Below are 17,953 nucleotides of genomic sequence, written 5' to 3'. Positions count from 1 at the left end.
TCACCGGATTGTCACTATTGCAGGGTACAATTTGTTTTGAATGGACAAGGGTGTGTGCAAGGAGCTTACCTACTTCAGCAAGAGAATTTATACTATCTACAAAATACAGACAGATAATGAAATAAGTGGCAACAGTGACATTTTAGGGAACAGAAGAAGAGACAAAGATGAGGGATACAAATTTGCAGTATTCCTAAGTCATGACAGAAATGATGATTTAATTCTAGAACAGACATAGAAAATGCCACAAACACACACACACACAAAATCACAGGCCACTATTACTCATGAATTATTTTAACTCAAACTTTTGTTACGAGTAAAGTCATCAAGGAAGTTATTGGGCTGTACAGAAGATAACTTCATGTGTCAATGAGTGAGGAGATAAAATGGAATTTTAGACTGTATTATGTTCTAAAGAGGAAATAAGTGAAATCCTGGAGCTGCTGGTAAAGAGGAGCTTATGAGCTGAACATGAGTGCGATCTTGCTCTACTGAAATCAGCGGGGTTTTGCAATATACTTCACTGGCTGCATGATCAAGTCTTGTATTAAGATATTCAAATTGGGGAGTTTACTATATTGCACTTGATTTCAGTAAGTTTAGAAGAACTAGCGTGCATCATTCTATAGGTGGAAATAGTAAGAGGTAAAAGGATAGAGAAAGCCTGGAATACAGTGAAGCTGCTACAGCAAAGGCAATCAGTGGAAAGCAATTCTTTTACAAGATAAAATTGAAGGAAAATGGAAAGGTCAATGTGACTGTACTGATAACTTCTGAAAGATTTGAAGGGTGACAGGGAGTTGTACATTAAATGAGAAGGGGAGGGAGTAACAAGACAGGAGTATAAGGTAGCAATTAGACATTGCAGGCAAAACAAGGGCCAGATTCTGATGTCCTTTCTTATGCCGTGTGGCACCTTCATATCAATATGGCTACTCCTAGTCAGTGAGAATTGGGTCATTGTTAGTGAAAGAGGTAAATACAACTCCAGAAGATAAAGTAATTGTATACTTTCATCAGCGGCAAAAGGAAAAGTAGGGCAGTGAAAAATTACTTGAAAGCAAATAGTATAAGAGATAAAGGGTGTTAGTTTAGATAACTTACCGTTGCAGAACTAGATGCAATGATCTGTTCATGAAAAAGGAAAAAAATTAAACACGCTCTAAAGGGTCAAATCCTCAAGTTCTTCCTCAAGCAAAACTCCCATCAGCTGCAATGGTAAACTTTGCCTTCAAAAAGAACACTGAGAACAGACTCCATGATTTGACTAAAGATTTTTGTTTGTTGTTTTAAACTGATGGATTGATGCATTGTTCCCTTGTTTTAATCAAAGAGAATGGTGGAGGAGTCAGCACTAGAGATGTTTAAGAACATACTAGCTGAAATGTACTGGGACCAAATTTTGCCCTTGTAAACCAATGTGAAGTCATTTACTCAAGCATTGTTATTGTTGCTATTCTTATTAGCAAAGGATCCAACTGTGCCACCCTTATTCTTCCTGTTGAATAGTACCTTATTCCAAAATCAGATTTACTTCAGAGTAAGGTACTCTGGAGTAACCTGGAAAACACAATGTTAATGCACTTTATTAGCATTCCTAGAGCAAATGTTTAACTGTTTAATGTTTATTAGCATTCCTGGAGCAAATGGATGACTTGGCTGAATTTCCTAAATGTTAATTGGCACTATTACAAATTGCCAGTGGCATTGTCAAGGTGTACAAGGCAATTAACAACAGGAGAATTGATAGCAAGAGGAAACTATTTTAATAACTGGTCAGGATGACAGATAAGGTGGCGGTTTACTATCCGTGGCAAAACACATTCATTCTTATTTAGCTTGTTGAAAAGCTAGTAAAGCCGATCTAATTTATAGTGACAGAAAACACTATTAATCTCAGAAACCTGATTTCCCTTTTTCATTTCAAGGTAGGGCTATTTTTAATTTGGCTCTGGGCCTGAATCTGGGAGGTGACAAGCATCTCATTGACTAAGGAGTTGAGGATGCTGATCACCTTGCCAGAGTCAATCGGCACCTCCAAGTATGACTCTGCCTTTATATCCTCCCCATCTATGAATGAGCATTATCTTCATACTGCAATAAATAATCACACAAAAGAAAGCAGGCTACTTAGTGAACAGGATTTTTATCTAGACAGTATTGTCAACTTAGACTGTAAGCTCTTTGGGGCAGGGACAGTCTTTTGGTTCTCTGTTTGTATAGCACCCAGCATAGTAGGGTCCTGGTCAAATAAAACATAATACATAGAAATGCTGGGAGTGGACAACAGGAGATGGATCACTTGATAATTGCCCTGTTCTGTTCATTCCCTGTGACATTGGCCACTGTCGGAAGGGCTAGTTGGTGTAGTAGGAAGAGAGCCTGAGACATAAGCCCTTGTATCAGAGGCCTGGTATGAGGCAGGACCTGCTCACAGAATCTGGCAAGAACAGGGTTGATATGGCAGAAATACACATTCCTAAGAAGTGCTAGTCACAGAGTACTCACACAAACACATCCCGATATCAAGTGGTATCAGAACATCCCGATATCAAGTATGGTACAAAAACATTCCCCAAGGATAACAGGCACACACTGACTCCTCCTAAAAGATAAGGTCAGGATGACAGTACGTAATAGAGATGTTTTGATTGAACCAACACGTACAAGGTGATGGGTGATAACTAGCCACATCGGGGGCAGTAACTATGTTGGAGGGGCAGTACTAACTTGTTTGTATCGGGGTATAAAGATGTATCTCAGCGGGAGTATCTTTGTCTAGCCTAAGGAGGAACAGAAAGTCCCGCTGTTTACTGAGCTGGTCCATTGTTACAGACATGTGTGTATTAGTGGTCCGGTAGAGACTGTGGGATACTAGTACCATGCTTCATTGATAATAAACCTGGCAGGGTGCCTTCGTCCCTTAATGGATATTGTGGTCATTGGGCGGTTCGCTCAAGATCTGCCGTGCCAGCTGTCTGCATAGGGCTGGAGTGGTACACAGAGGGAACACCCACACACAGCTAAACATCTATCAACATCTAACCACCGATGGACCATTGGTCTGATCCAGCCTGGCCATTCTTATAATAGATATTAGGAACATTTGATTTATTTGGTCAATAGATTGAAGAGCCAATAAATCTTAAAGGCCAAATTTCACTCTGGTACAACTCATCTAAACTTAACGGAGTTGTGTGCACCTACAATAGGACTTAGTATGACCCTAGGTCCTCTTAAAGTCCACTGCACTTTTAAGGTCCTGGGTATCTCACTTACCTTCTGCATGACAAAGGAAGGTTTGGTACTGCTTGCATCACAGCTGACCAAAGCCATTGGTTGTTTTGACCAGAGGGGGAGCTAGAGAGCAACTCCTGTCACAATGGGAATAAAGGGTCAATGTGGGGCCATAAACAGAGCTCCAGGCTGCAGAGCACAAACTGGCAAGCTAGCAGCAAAATAGGACTTTTCTTCTAATAGAAAACAAGTATCAGATGTAGAGCATGGCTGGGATTTTCAAGAGAATTTTTGGGAAGTAAGGTCCCCAATCCTGTTGAATTTGAATAGGATTTAGGCAAATAAATAATCCTTCAGGCACCTTTGAAAATCCCTACCTAAATAATTAAAGGACCAGATCCTGCTTACTCACACTAAGTTGTACCTGAGCATCTTAAATCCAACAAACAGAACTACTCACATTGTAAGAAACTAGTCAGCAGGACTAAGAACCTGGCCTTATATATTATATATATATATATATAATAAATATAAAGAAACTCTACAACATGCAAACGCATTCACTGAATATCCCTTCAGGGATTCCATGCCTATTTTTTGACTTGCCTGAACAAACATGAAAAGTTGGTTGGGGAGAAAAAACAAATCAAAACAAATTCTCTCTCTAGGTGGAATGTTTTCTCAAGACTTGCAGCCTTATTTAACCCTTATTGTGTACATGTGTGTTATCGTTGTGTTATAATTTTGTGGAGCAGGGATTATTCTGGGTCTTTGTTAAAGCTGTGGCGTACCTCTTTAGCCCTTCATTTCTTTGTGCTCCATACCTTTTAATATTTATAATTGTGACAGCCATTGCTTCAGCCAAAGAAGAGATTCCTCTTTCAACTCTGCAGCACCAAGCAAGGTTTTTGCATTCAAATTTGCTATGGTTCAATTCTGACTTCCTTGCCTTTCACACCCAGAAAGCTCTTTCATGTTCAGTTTGATGCAGGATTCTGATCAAGCTGCCGCTGCCTCTAAATTCTCTTTCATTCTGAAAAGGGCTTTGTAGATTACTAATGCTTTTTGCCCTGGTTAACTCAGAGAGTATTTAAATTACGGAAATGTGGAAGATCTGGAATGCAGACATTACCTTTACCTCATTCTTATTAAGATGGGAATAGCGGGTGAATTTATCATTCGGACTCACAAAAGTTTAATGACTCCTCTTACCTATAACAAGCACTCACACTGGTAGTAGTTTGAATAATGTTAAATTAAAATGTGCAGTGGGACTAGTTGGCTTAGCAGATGAATACTAGGACATGGAACCTTTCTTATCAAGGTCACCAATTCAAATCCAGCACAGATTGGTAGAGGCTAGAGATGGGTGAACTTGTTTTGCCCACTTTCAAATCTGTTTGATTCAGGAGACCCTGGGTTCTATTCCTGGCTCTAACATTGACTATGCAACCTGGGATAAGTCATTTAATCTCTCTCTGTCTCTGTTTTATTTATCTGTACAATGTATAGTCTAATAACACTTACCTCTGTGAAATTTAAGTATTTTTTATCATCATCCTCACCCAAGGCCTGAAGGTAGGAGAGAAAACCAAAAGAAATGCAAGGAGGCAGAAAAGGGAGCAAAAAGCAGGCTGAGTTACAAATCAAATGTGGAAAGATTGTGAAAGAACAACAGAAAGGTTTTATGTGATGGTGGGAGGGGGAGGGAAACAGTCTACACCAAATACCAACCAGTCACTGAGTCTAACGTTTGGAAAGAGGTGATTTTCTCCCCTTAATACATAGGGACGATCATGATCATCTAGTCTGACCTGCACATTGCAGGCCATAGCACCTCACCCACCTACTCCTTTAATAGACCCCTAACCTCTGCTAGCTGGAAAAGTGCATCTTCTCTTTTAAAAAAATAATAATAGATTTAAATTACAAGGGGGAAAGTAGCAATTGAAATTAGTTTGTGAGATATGCAAAACCTTAAATCTCTATGTATCTATCTATGTGCCTATGGTATGATATAGTGTGGTATGGTACTTTTGATACTGTTTGGTATCTAAGTCCCTAGGGTTCATTCATCCCAAGTCATAAGCCATTCAAAGTTGCTGATTACTTGGTAGGCTTCAGGAAATAAGATAGCGGTCTCATTTCAGTTCCTAAGGCACCCCAAACCACTACGGCAATTGAGATAAGTTAGCAATCTGCTTGAAAGTCTTAAAAGATACACAGAGACTGCACTTTCCTCAGTCCTAAACTGGTCAGGTATAAGTTAGCATGGAAAAACCTTGTATCTTTGCTGCATGTGCTGTGAGTAAACAGAGAACCACACTTCCAGGACTGTCAATCTGGCATCTTTCATGAGCACTAAATTCACTTAACTGTCCCTTGAGTCATCTACAGTCCTGAGACATGAGATGATTGATGCAATATCTGAAATAACAGCTCCTGTAGCAATTTTCATCTTTCTTACTGCACCAGACATATTGTTTTGCCATGCCCTTTAGAACCAATACCACATGCTTGCTTACAGTGATGCAACATTTCATTTTTCAATACAGTAATTCTTTCCATGAAGCAGTTTTTCATTCCTTTTAAAGAGTACCCATGATAGCAGCTACCTATATCATTGTTGTTTAAGGCTCTCTCCCTTTTTCATTTAATAAATGTAGTTTATCTCCGACAGACCTCTTCGCTTTCAGCCCCAACCACCTTTATACCCATTAGAAGACTCTCTACTTATAGGCTTTGCGTAGGTGATAGTACACATGATGTACGTTTCTTCAAAAACTCCCGAACCTGACCTGACCACCGTACTATAAAAGGGTGCTTTCCAAAAGATCAGTCAGAGATTGCAGTGGGAGCACTTTCCCAACCTTAAAACACAAACAAGCTCTGAGAGGCTCTTCCTGATGTCAGAACAACACATTTATTCTGCCAATTTTCAAGTGCTCACTCAACAAAACTGCAAACGGGCTATTTTTATTGTTAGCTTGAGAGAGTGCTCAAGCTCATCATCTAAACTCCCAGCTTTGATAAATAGTCATAGCATACATGTATTTGTTAAGGAAACAGCCCGTATAAAGCGGGGAGAGCTTTGATTGATAATGTTTACTGAATGGATACAAACATTATTGGCCTTTTCTTTAAAACTGTTTTTATTCATTCTCCCTTTTGTTCAGGCCTTGGAATTAAAATTCAACCAGGGTTTAGCACACATAGTAACAACATTGGAGAAATGACTGCTGGTGTCACATGAACAAAAGGGTTCGGTGTGCTAGCACCAGGATCCAGTGATGTTATAGAAATAAAGTTGAGAGGACTAGACCACCTTTAACACTTACTTAAACCTTATTATTCACTTCAAGGGCTTTATCTATCATAGTAATGAGCGCTTAAAAAAAAAGTATAGCAATATGCCTCCACCATTATCACGCAGGAGCCACGAGCGGTTTGTCACAGAAAAGCAATCCTCATAGGGGTGACCCCCTATTGTCCGAAATATAATGCTGTCACTCATGTAATAAGTAGGCAATAAATCACCAAAACCTATCCTGTAGCACCAGTTTTCATGCTATTTCAGCATGACGGTTACTTTCCCCTTAATCAGAAGAGATGTCTAATGCAACTAGAAACCCAGATTACATCATAATCTAAGGAAGGAACCTTGAAATGTCTGGAAAATGGGCAATTTGTGTGCATCTGCACACACACACACACACACACACACACACACACACACACACACACACAAGATTTAAAACTACCATCTGTCATCAGTATCAATCACAAGTGGCAGCAGCTTTAGCAGCATTATTTATTTTCAGTACATATTTAACTAGATGACAGCTTAACCTTCTCAGAAGACCATGATAATCTCTCTGTACATCAACCAAGTGAAGAAAAGTGGATTTGCTCTGATGCAGAAACTGTTTCTCCATCTGATTTCATAAACATGTAAGTACACTTGCTAATTCAATAGATATTTGGTGTTATTTTGAGCACCATGCACTCTTATCAGGAGAGTAAATACCATATAACTCAAGTGCAGTCATTCTGAAAGCCAGGCTTGCAGTGATCAATGCAAAAGCTGGCGCGTACAGCAAAAGAAATAGTCAGCCCTAAAATCAGTTAAACAGTTAAAGGAATAGAAGAACTTCCAAGATACACTGCCCACATCTTTTAATTTAAACTAGTCACAGAGCTCTTTCAAATATCTCACCGTCTGACCATGGTGGGTACAAAACTACTGAATTAACACCAAACAATGAGCATTGCCCCCAATAGTTTCCCTCCTTTCCTCATTCTCCAAGTCATAAGCCCAATGCTAAACCCTGTTGTACTGTGACCAAATGTGGCCCAAAGTGTAGATGTCAAGAGGAACGCATCTGGGTATGCTGTGGACAAAGACAGCTTCCTCTGGGTCTCTTCTGAAATGCAACTTCATGAGAAGTAAAGAAAACTCATCGTCTTGCAAGAGGAGCTTTGCATGTTGCAGTAATAGGTCATCTTTGGGTCTCATTATATGGTACCAGTCTTTGAAAGACTTAAAATTACACAGTGCTTAAAGTAGTGTGTAATCTTTTAATTTAACAGATAGAAGGAGTACTATAGAACCCACTTCCTCTGATAGAAGAACTTCCACAGCTATAAGATCAGATAACAGTTTTACTGATTTTTGACATTACTTCAAAACAATTGGTTTAAAAACTATTTGCCTAATCAGGCCAAAGAAATGCCTAGTGTGTTTATTTATTGACAAGTTTAAGACATTGAAAGTTGCATTTTTAATAGCAGCATGTTGAGAAGCTCACACTAACCCTCCATGAACAGCCCATGAACAGTTTGAGAATGTGAGTGAGTAATGGTAGCCAGTAGAAATCCAACAAATATTTTCAAGAAGAATAGTGAGGAGAAAAAAGTACCTAAAGGTAATGGTAGGGAGAACTGGCAAGAGAAATGAAAACAACAAGGAGGGAACAGAAGTAGGGGAGAGAGAAAAGACCTAAATAAGAGGAGATAGGGGACGTTGCCCGGGGGGGGGGGGGAGCGGCAGAGGAGAGAAAGAGCCTAGTAATGATCAAGGAAGTCCTAGGAGGAGACATAATTCTCTTCAGTGGGGTTGAGAAGACTACAGGGACAGCAAAAGCTCCCAGTGCCTTTGAAGAAGACAGAAAGAGACAGGAGATCTACATCTTAAATAGTCCATTTAAGGACATTGACTAATTGAACTAATAGAGAAACGTCTCCAAACTGAATGAAGTATCAGTCATTCAGTGACAATTATTAATAGTCAACTGCCACAATTACTCCTTCACCCCAGAATTATCACTTTGCCAATAAATACTGGGGAGAAAAAATAGTCTCAGATCTTTTCAATAACTGATTGCTATGCATGCTATACATATAATAGAATATGCATCCATTACAGTTTCCTACCCTAGAGCTATTGCCCAGAATTTCCAAACAGCAAATGATGGCACTGAAGCTCATGTACAACAGTACAGTATGTTTGCTGGTAATATTTCTAATTAAATTACACTGACGACTTGTTGAATACAAAGCATTGCAGCTAAAAGCTTTCTAAGATTACTGTTTGCAGGCAGATGTTCCATTGACCTCAACGGGTAATAAAGGAACAGATTCCACATTATTTTAATTGTATGTTTATAAATATTTGCCTACAAATCTTTACTTATTGGACCCTTTTTGGAAAATGAAAAGCTGATACTGACCATCTTGCTTACCTACTGGACCACAGAAAGACACACACCTATCACAAACCAGCTATAACATCACATTAAGGGAATACATCAAGCACGTGTGTGTATATACGTGTTAGACTACAAATATTCAGCAGTTGCCAAATGATCTTGGAGACTAAATGTTTGTTTTTAAACTATATTACTAGTCACATATATTAAATTTGGAAAAAAAATATGCTGGTTAAGGAGGCATTTAATACAAATGGAACACATTTTATATGCAAATTGAAACAGACAGCATTCGTGTAAAAATATCTAGTATAGCACTGCTAAACAGAAGTAAATAGGGCAGTTGTTTTATTGATGTTTGTGGGTCATTAGTAGCACATCTATTACTGTTCCAGAACTTTTCTTTGTATCAAATTGATGTTTTGAAGATTTAGAGTGCAAAACACAGACCTAGCAAAGTTAGAATATCTTTTTCATAACACAAATCTTGATCCTACTGTTCATATTCAGGCAAAGTTCCCATTACTGTTAATTATTAATTATTTTAATAATAATTATTATTAGTAGTAATAATAATCCCACCAAACTCTTATATAGCACTTCTCATCAGTAGATCTCAAAGCACTTTACAACAAGATTAATATCATTATCCCTCATTTTGCAGGAAAATTCATAGTAATGGGAATTTCACTTGAGGAGGGACTGCAAGATCAGTTTAGGAATAATATACCACAGCACAATATTTCTGAATAATAGTTCCTTTAGATAAAGGAAATTAAGCTCTTTCTTTTGGACAATTAGAAACTGATGTGTCACAGGAGCAAAATTTATCAAACAATATTTAAAAAGAAAAAAGAAAAAAATAACTTTGCAAGTTTAAGAAACATGATCCAATTTCCAACAGGACCACATTGTTTAGACAAAGTCACTTGAATTCTCTTCTAATTCAAATAAATACACAAAATTCTTCAGTTGCCATTCTACACAACATGCAAGCTGCCCAGGAGAAACATTTTAAATTATTCAAATCTAGAAAAGGAGAACAACTGAGAAAATAAATATTTTAATGATGTGCTGTCTGCAACTACCCAGTAGAGATGGACTAATCAAATCTCAGATTAGAAGAACACCACAAGCAAATTCATACATATCTCCCACAATATGATTCAAAGGACAACTTTTGAAGAAGCTTAGATAGATCCAACAAAATTACCGAATGCAATACTTACTACCATGAGTACTCCTAGTGTGTAGCTATTTAACAGTGGAAATTGGCTACCTCAATATTAGAGAAGGTAAAAAACAGATTATAGAATGGGATACAGTATCTGACCCAAAACGAGCTCATTTTTGCCAATCTTGATTTGAATGGGAGCAGACTTGGGCCACAAACTTCTTTCACAATTAAATTTAGATTTAAATCCTTACCCTGCACCATTGAAATCAATGGGAGCTCTGGCGTGCCAGACCTCACTCAAAACACGGAGGCCAAAATCTCATCTCAAACCAGTAAATTTTCAAACCTAGGTGACGTAAATTTGCTGAGCACGCAGCATTTTACACTCAAATGACCTATTTAAAAGTAAGTCAATTAAAATAAACACACTCTTAATCTACATTCTCAATGATTTACTAACCACCAGGTTTAGAAATGTTATGATAGAATCACAGGAAGGGACAGAAAATACAGCCTGAACATAAAACACAATTTCTGTGAGAAGCCCATTCTATCAGATATACACATTAAATCTCAAACGAGGTTACTTTTGAAAAAATGAGGGGAAAGGAGGAGATTAAGATGAAAATACTTACATGAGTGCTGTATGTTTTGTCAATCTTAATTTATGCAATATAATCTATAACTCAAAAATTATACCTGTTACTGATCCTGTGTCATTTAACTAGGTAAACAGTAAACAAACTTCTCCACTCAGTTTTCAGAAGTGAAAGAGGGCCTCTGCTACCAGTTACTATCATTCAATATATTAATGTAGTTCAAAAGCTGAGAAACTATGGTATAAGAGGAATTATGAGAGATGACAGAACAATAAATATTAAAATATAAAAGCTCTACCTACTCCAGTGCATGGTATGTAGTCTTGATTCAATTCACCATAACCTGAAAAAAATAAATTAATACAGAAAATAAGTCATACTGATTTTTATCAGTAAACTGATTAATTGTGTGTGTTACATCATTTTTACCTGCAGGGAGGGATGGGTAGAGCTATTTGTAATTACAAAACAGAATATAATCTACAGTTATTACAACAACATGAACCAGTTAGGGTACCTACAGGTTAGCAATTCAAACTGTACCAGAAGCTAAGAAGACAAGTAGACAGTTAAATGAACACACATGTGCTGTGCTGGTAATGAAGGAGGATGAGACTATACCGTGGAGGACTTATTGCGTGCAGGTACCCAAATGTCTCTCTATGCAGCTGAGGCCTAAAGTATTACAAGGGCCAGATCCCTATGTCCTTAATTTTTACTCAGGGCTAAACTTTTTGTCGTCAATAGGAATTTGCCTTGAGTCAGGACTGAGTACAGACTTCAGGATTTGGTACTAAATAGCATTTTTGTTTTTTGAGAAAATACAATATACAACTGAAATGCTGGAAAATAAGTTTACAAAGGTATGATGGGCAGCAAAGTTACTCAACCTGCAAAAAAGTGTTCTCTGAAAGCGTAAATGTAAGTAGTCATACGCCCCAAATAAATATATAAAGTGATGACAATAGTCAAGCATAAACAACTGAATGCAACCATCCCCTTCCCGGTTCCAAAAAAATAACCTCTCTCTTCCTGCATTTCTCCTAATACATATATGTTCTTGGATTATGAAAGTTAAAACTTTTTTTAAAAAAAGCTTAATCATTTGAAAACCAAAGGGTTAATTGAACAAAGTGAGTTAAAAAAGTAAGTTAGGTCAAGTACTCCACTGGATTTTTCCACCATATGATTCACAGTTCCCTTCTACTTGAGTTAATTCTCTTGAACAGCTCTCGGCGGTGGCATAGGACTCTCAGACCTACCACTCACCGCACTCAGTAGCTTACATTCAAGTTCAAGAATTCTACTTGTGGCTATTTGAACTTAAGCTTTCAGCGGCTTGGACTTAACTGTGGATTGAACACGCTCCTATAGCCTGCCAAGTCCTCCCAGTGAAACCCAGCTTCCTCTGCTGCACAAATGTTCTCCGTCTGCCAAATGTGGCAGACTTTCCCTGCTTGCATGGATAGGATTTTCAGTTCCTCAAGATGACAGCTCATAGCTTGCAGCTCACCAAAATGGGTAGGCCCCAAACCCTAATGCTTAGATGTCAGATCACTCTAACTTGCAGCTCATCCAGTTCCCAAGAAGTTCTAGCTCTGCAGGTAGCCAGTTAACCCAAATTACCATCTACTCAAATTTTGGTTTAGGGTAAATGTGATGGAGTGCCCACCCCACACAAGGCCAGGAGGGGTTAATGTGGCTAGGCAGGCAAATTAACTGCCCAGGCTGCACCTGAAGAAGGAGACCGGGAAAAGGGCAAAAACTAGAAATGGGCTCAGTTGGGCAGGAACAGGAAGGGGTTGTATAAAGTGGAGGAGCTGCAAGCAGCAGGGGGCTTTAGGAAGTAGTCTATAGTCACTCCCTGGGGTGCGGGAGTTTGGGCTGACAAACCCAGGAAGAGGGGGAAGCCAGATAGGTAGGAAGCCCAGGGAAACAACAGCCAGGGTAGGATTGTATAGACCTTGGCTGCTTGTTATAGGATCCCTGGGCTGGAAGCCAGTGTAGAGGGTGGGACTGGGTTCCCCTACCAGTGATTGAAAGTGTCACAGAACTCTGGAGACAATAGCCAGACAGCTGGTACGGAAGGATTTTGAATTCCCCAGAATGGGCAGACCTTAGTGACCTGGCCGGAGGGCCAAGCCACAAACAGGAACGTGAGCAGGGTGAAAGAGATGGGTAGAGACACCACCAGAGGAGGACAGTGCGTGGCAAGACCTAATCCCCAGAGTCACCAGGAGGAGGCACCACATGCGGTGAGTGGACCCCATGACAGGAAATAATTGAAACATTTGAAAATATGGAAACTGTTTTGAAAAGTAGACAGTAGGAGATGCAGAAACAATTCAATATAAGGATTTATAATACATTTGTAATATACTTAGCATAGCACCCAGCCAGGGGACATGCAAACATCAGTTGCTTAATAAAAGTCAGCTTTTGTATAACTTCAGTGGCCTGCTTCTAAAAAAGTTTTGAAAACAGTGTTACAGAACAACGCTGCACCTACAGACAGTCATGCCACCATCAGCAAGTTTCACACATAATTAATGGAACAGACAGCAGACCTCAACTACTGAACAATGAGTTCCCACAGGGATCCATCTTTGCACCATTGCTTTTTAATATTTATATCAGTGACACATCATTGACCCAGTTGCAGAAATTTGGATACATGGATGATTTTGCACTCATCATTCAAGCAAGCATTTTCACCCAAGTGGAACACATCTTCACAGAAGACCTAAAAACACCTGGAGCAGGGCCGGTGCAAGGAAGTTTCACGCCCTAGGCGAAACTTCCACCTTGCGCCCCCCCTCCAGCCCTGCGGCAGCTCCCCGCCCCTCCCCCCGCCTTGAGGCACCCCCCCATAATTGCTCCCCCCCCCCGGGGAGCCGTGCGGCAGCTCCCCACCCCAGCTCACCTCTGCTCCGCCTCCTCCCCGAGCACGCCGCCCCTGCTCTAATTCTCCTCCCCTCCCAGGCTTGCGACGCCAAACAGCTGATTGGCGCTGCAAGCCTGGGAGGCAGGAGAAATGGAGCAGTGACCGCGCGCTCGGGGAGGGGGCATAGGAACACTGTAAAAAAAATTGGGGGCACCGCTTTTTGGCACCCCCAAATCTTGGTGCCCTAGGCAACCGCTTAGTTTGCCTTAATGGTAGCACCGGCCCTGACCTGGAGTACTATTGGTCATGGCAACTCTGATCTGAACCCTAAAATCCCCCCAGCTGTCTCAATTTTCTACCAGAGCAACCAACAGGCAAAGAGGTGCCTGAATGTCATCTTCCTCAACATTACACTCAGGTACAAAGACTTCCTGAAATAGCTGAGTGATTCTGGATCATAGCATCAGATACTGACAGCATCTGATGAGGATGGCTGCCAAGATAAAGACTAGGAACAATGTAATCCACAAACTAGACAGGATCAGTTGGGAAGCAGCGCTCACACCTTGTGGACAGCCACTTTTGGCCTTCATCTTCTCAGCAGCTGAATATTGCATGCCAGGATGGGCAGGTAGCATACATATGAAACTTGTCGATGTGCAATTGAACACTGCTATGAGAATTGTCAGACTGCTGAAGTCAGGCTGGCTTCCTGTCCTCGTGCATATCTCACCACCATCCCTCCGAAGAGAAGCAGCAATAATACAAGAATACGTCTCTGTGATAACGAACTCAGACTTGCCCATTTATGAAGATCTCAAAGAAACCCTGAGATGCCACCTTAAGTCCAGGAACCTACTTCTGGTTAACAGCTAAAACTCTCATTGCTTTGGGACTGTCACGAAAAGACAAGTGTCTGAAGCTGTGAGAAACCAGTGATGTCAAGAATCAAGACTTGATTACAGATCCTACAGACCACCACCTGGTTTCACCAGGCCACATACAATATGGATCACAGCAACTTGCATTTTAACCTCACATGGGTGTTGCAATTACTTACTACACAAATGAAGAACAGGCCAGTATGCACATGCGGAGAAGACATCCAAACTATGGACCATCTAGTGAACTGCTGCCTTCTCCAGAGGAATAGCCTTGATTCATTCTGTTTCATCAAAAGCCATAGAGTGGATGACAAACTTGGATGTTAATCTTTAATGTTGCGTTTCAAGTTGCCATATGAAAAAGAATGTTTATGCAACTTTTGGGTGGGTATTTCTTTAGGAATAAGTGCAGACCCCTTTTTACTGTCAACACTGAGTCTTCAAGATAGCCGAAAACTAAAAGTCATTGGCCAAATTCAGCCCTAGTATAAGTCCATTGATATCAATGGAGTTGGAGCTGCTGATATCACCACCTTCACTCTATGCACTGTGCCTGACTTAGTTTCAAACCAAGTCTGCTATTTTGCTTTGAATATGGAAAATTTTGCTTGTTTATTTTGTAAAATGAAAGTTTGGTACTGAGAGGCTGGTAGGTATCATTGGCTGCATTATATAATGTCATGATGTAATACTGAAGGGGAAAGAAATATAAAATTCCTTATCTTTAAACAATATAGTGCCCAGAATGTGAGCTCATTCCTGATTCTTTTGAAGTCTCTGATAGAACTCTTCCATTTAATTCATTGGAAACAAGATCAAGCTCTAAATTACTCCCTAGATTATTAAACAATTTTGCTGGCTATAATTTCATGTGGGGGAATTATACATTGCTACTCTGTATTGAAATGTAATGGGCACATTTTACAAATATCTACCACAGCACATGCAATTAGACTTTTTCTTGAGGACTGACTGAGACTTTCTCAGCCAGTGTTTGAGTCAGCATAACTCCACTGAAGTCAATGAAGCTATGTAGATATACACCATCTCAGAATCCATCCCTTAATATTGAGAAGAATGCATATAACCAAAAGGTGAAAAAAACGATGTATATGGTACAATTATTCACTGTGACTGTCATTTATTTAAAGAATCTGCAGTTAAAAATAAATTTCTTTTAGAATTCATGGCTTGAGTAGAATTCCAAATATTCCCATACCCAAGAGGGGGAAATTCTGATCTTGCTTACACTGTCTAAAATCTAGATCAGTGGTTTTCAACCAGGGGTACACATAACACTGGGGTACACAAAGTTCTTCCAGGGGATACATCAACTCATCAAGATATTTGCCTAGTTTTACAACAGGCTACATAAAAAGCACTAGCGAAGTCAGTACAAACTAAAATTTCATACAGACAATGACATGTTTATACTGCTCTATATACGATACACTGCAATGTACCATAAGTACAATGTTTATATTACAATTGATTTATTTTATAATTATATGCTAAAAATGAGAAAGTAAGCATTTTTTCAGTAATAGTGTGCTGTGACACACTAGTTCATTCAAACTTAAAAAACCAAGGGAGACAAAAGCAGGAAAATCTGTTTTCCTCTTCCAATCTATGAACTAAAAACTAGGTGTGAGAGAATGAGATCTACTTGTTCTAAAAACTTAAGGGCATGGTTACCAGAAACAATCAATTGATTGCACTAACCACAAATAATACTTCCTTTGTCTGATAAATCAGTTTTAAATGCAAAACTTTAATAATTTTTTTCTTATGTATCCAAGACATTTTAGGTAATTATTTAATACTAGTTCTAAAAATAAATGTTGTTTTTGTGCATTTTAATTGGATTTGCATTTCCAACCAAATAGACACATCAGAAGTAAAACATTAATCTAGTAAACAAATACATCATTCACCATTTTCTAACATAATAAATATGTAAACATTAAGAATCTGAATAAATGTAACTTAAGTTATAAAACTGCTTAAATAAATGTAAATATAAATAAATATATCCTCCTGGTTAACAAAAGGAAGCACCAAATGTGTAAAGGCTATATTTAGACACAAATCAATATGTTTTGATTGTTAGCCACTAGTGAGAATCAACCTTTCTTTAGGAAAATAACCAAAAAGTACAAATGAAAAAAACATGATTTAAATCAGGAAGCAGTGAACACTGATTTTAATCATGATTAAAATTGCTTTGATTTAAATCAGTCTACCCTAAGGGTTGAATAAAATGACAAGTTATGGGAGTACTTTAGTGCATGGGCAAATTTATATTTAAGATTTTATCTAAAAATGATTTAAAATTAATCAAAACAAACTGCAAATCTAGTAGCTTTCTTCAGCTAGATTCTGCAAGATTTGTATATTTACAGACATGCTAAATGACAGCTTGTATTTCAAGTAATGTCTTATAAGGGACAGCCAAGCTTGGACTTGGATGGGAATTTTCCTGCATAAAAACTTACAGATTAAGCTCACAAATCAGTTCAGATGTCCTATCTTTTACATCTTTTGATTCCCGGACATTAAATGTTTTCGTTTTGTAGTTATATTTTCTACTGTGCACTTGGTTTTGCTCTTGGTTTCCACTGGTTTACTTAAGACTTCCTTTTGGTTTCACATAAATCAGTTTAGTCTAGCGTGATCTTAGTCCACTCCTCATTTCACTGTTTTGGGATATTTCTTAAACTGATCTGCAGTAGCAGCCTGAAACATTTCTTAGAAGGATTTCTCCTGGGATTCAGGCAATAACGTGTCAGTATTCTGTGTTCATTGTTCTACACTCCACTAGAGTCAAAGTATACAACTGAGAATTAACTTTCATTCCTTAGGATCCACGTATAAACTGGTACTCCTTAAGAGAGTTTTGTGACCTCAGAATAACTTTTGAAAGGATATTCTTTATTTGCTTATCTCTAAATGAAAAAGGAGGGCAAAATCATTGCATGGTACATGGTCTAAAGTTTCCATCAGCATGAGTTTAGAATGAATGCATTACTCGCTGGCGGTAAAGCCAAGGCATCCCACACTCATGCCAATGGAAACTTTAAATTGTACAATTACATTACAGTCAGAAGAAAATTATTCCAGAGCATAGGAGTGTTTGTCAGAGCCAGGCTCCAATATGGCTATGTGAACGGTTTGCTATAACCAGAGGTGCAGATATTCATTATTGGAATTTGCAGTGTAGATTCTTGTGTATTCAAATAACCTTGGGTTCACAGGAATCTGCCAGCATTTCACCCTAAGGTACACAGATTGCCTAAAAAGACATTGATGTTGAAAGTCAATCTGAGCTGAAAGCCCAAGTTTCCTTTGTGTCTTTAAAAATCTCCCCTAAGCTTGTGCCCTTTAAAACACAAATAAGTTCCAAAATAACCACAAAATCTTTTGAAGTAGCTCTGAACTATGAGAGCTGAGGTCTTGCATTC

The sequence above is a fragment of the Terrapene carolina genome, unplaced genomic scaffold, assembly GCF_002925995.2.
Source record: "Terrapene carolina triunguis isolate 2854851 unplaced genomic scaffold, T_m_triunguis-2.0 Scaffold89, whole genome shotgun sequence".
Classification (NCBI taxonomy): domain Eukaryota; kingdom Metazoa; phylum Chordata; order Testudines; family Emydidae; genus Terrapene; species Terrapene triunguis.
The sequence above is the reverse complement of the archived record's forward strand: the minus strand, read 5'-3'. Positions refer to the sequence as shown.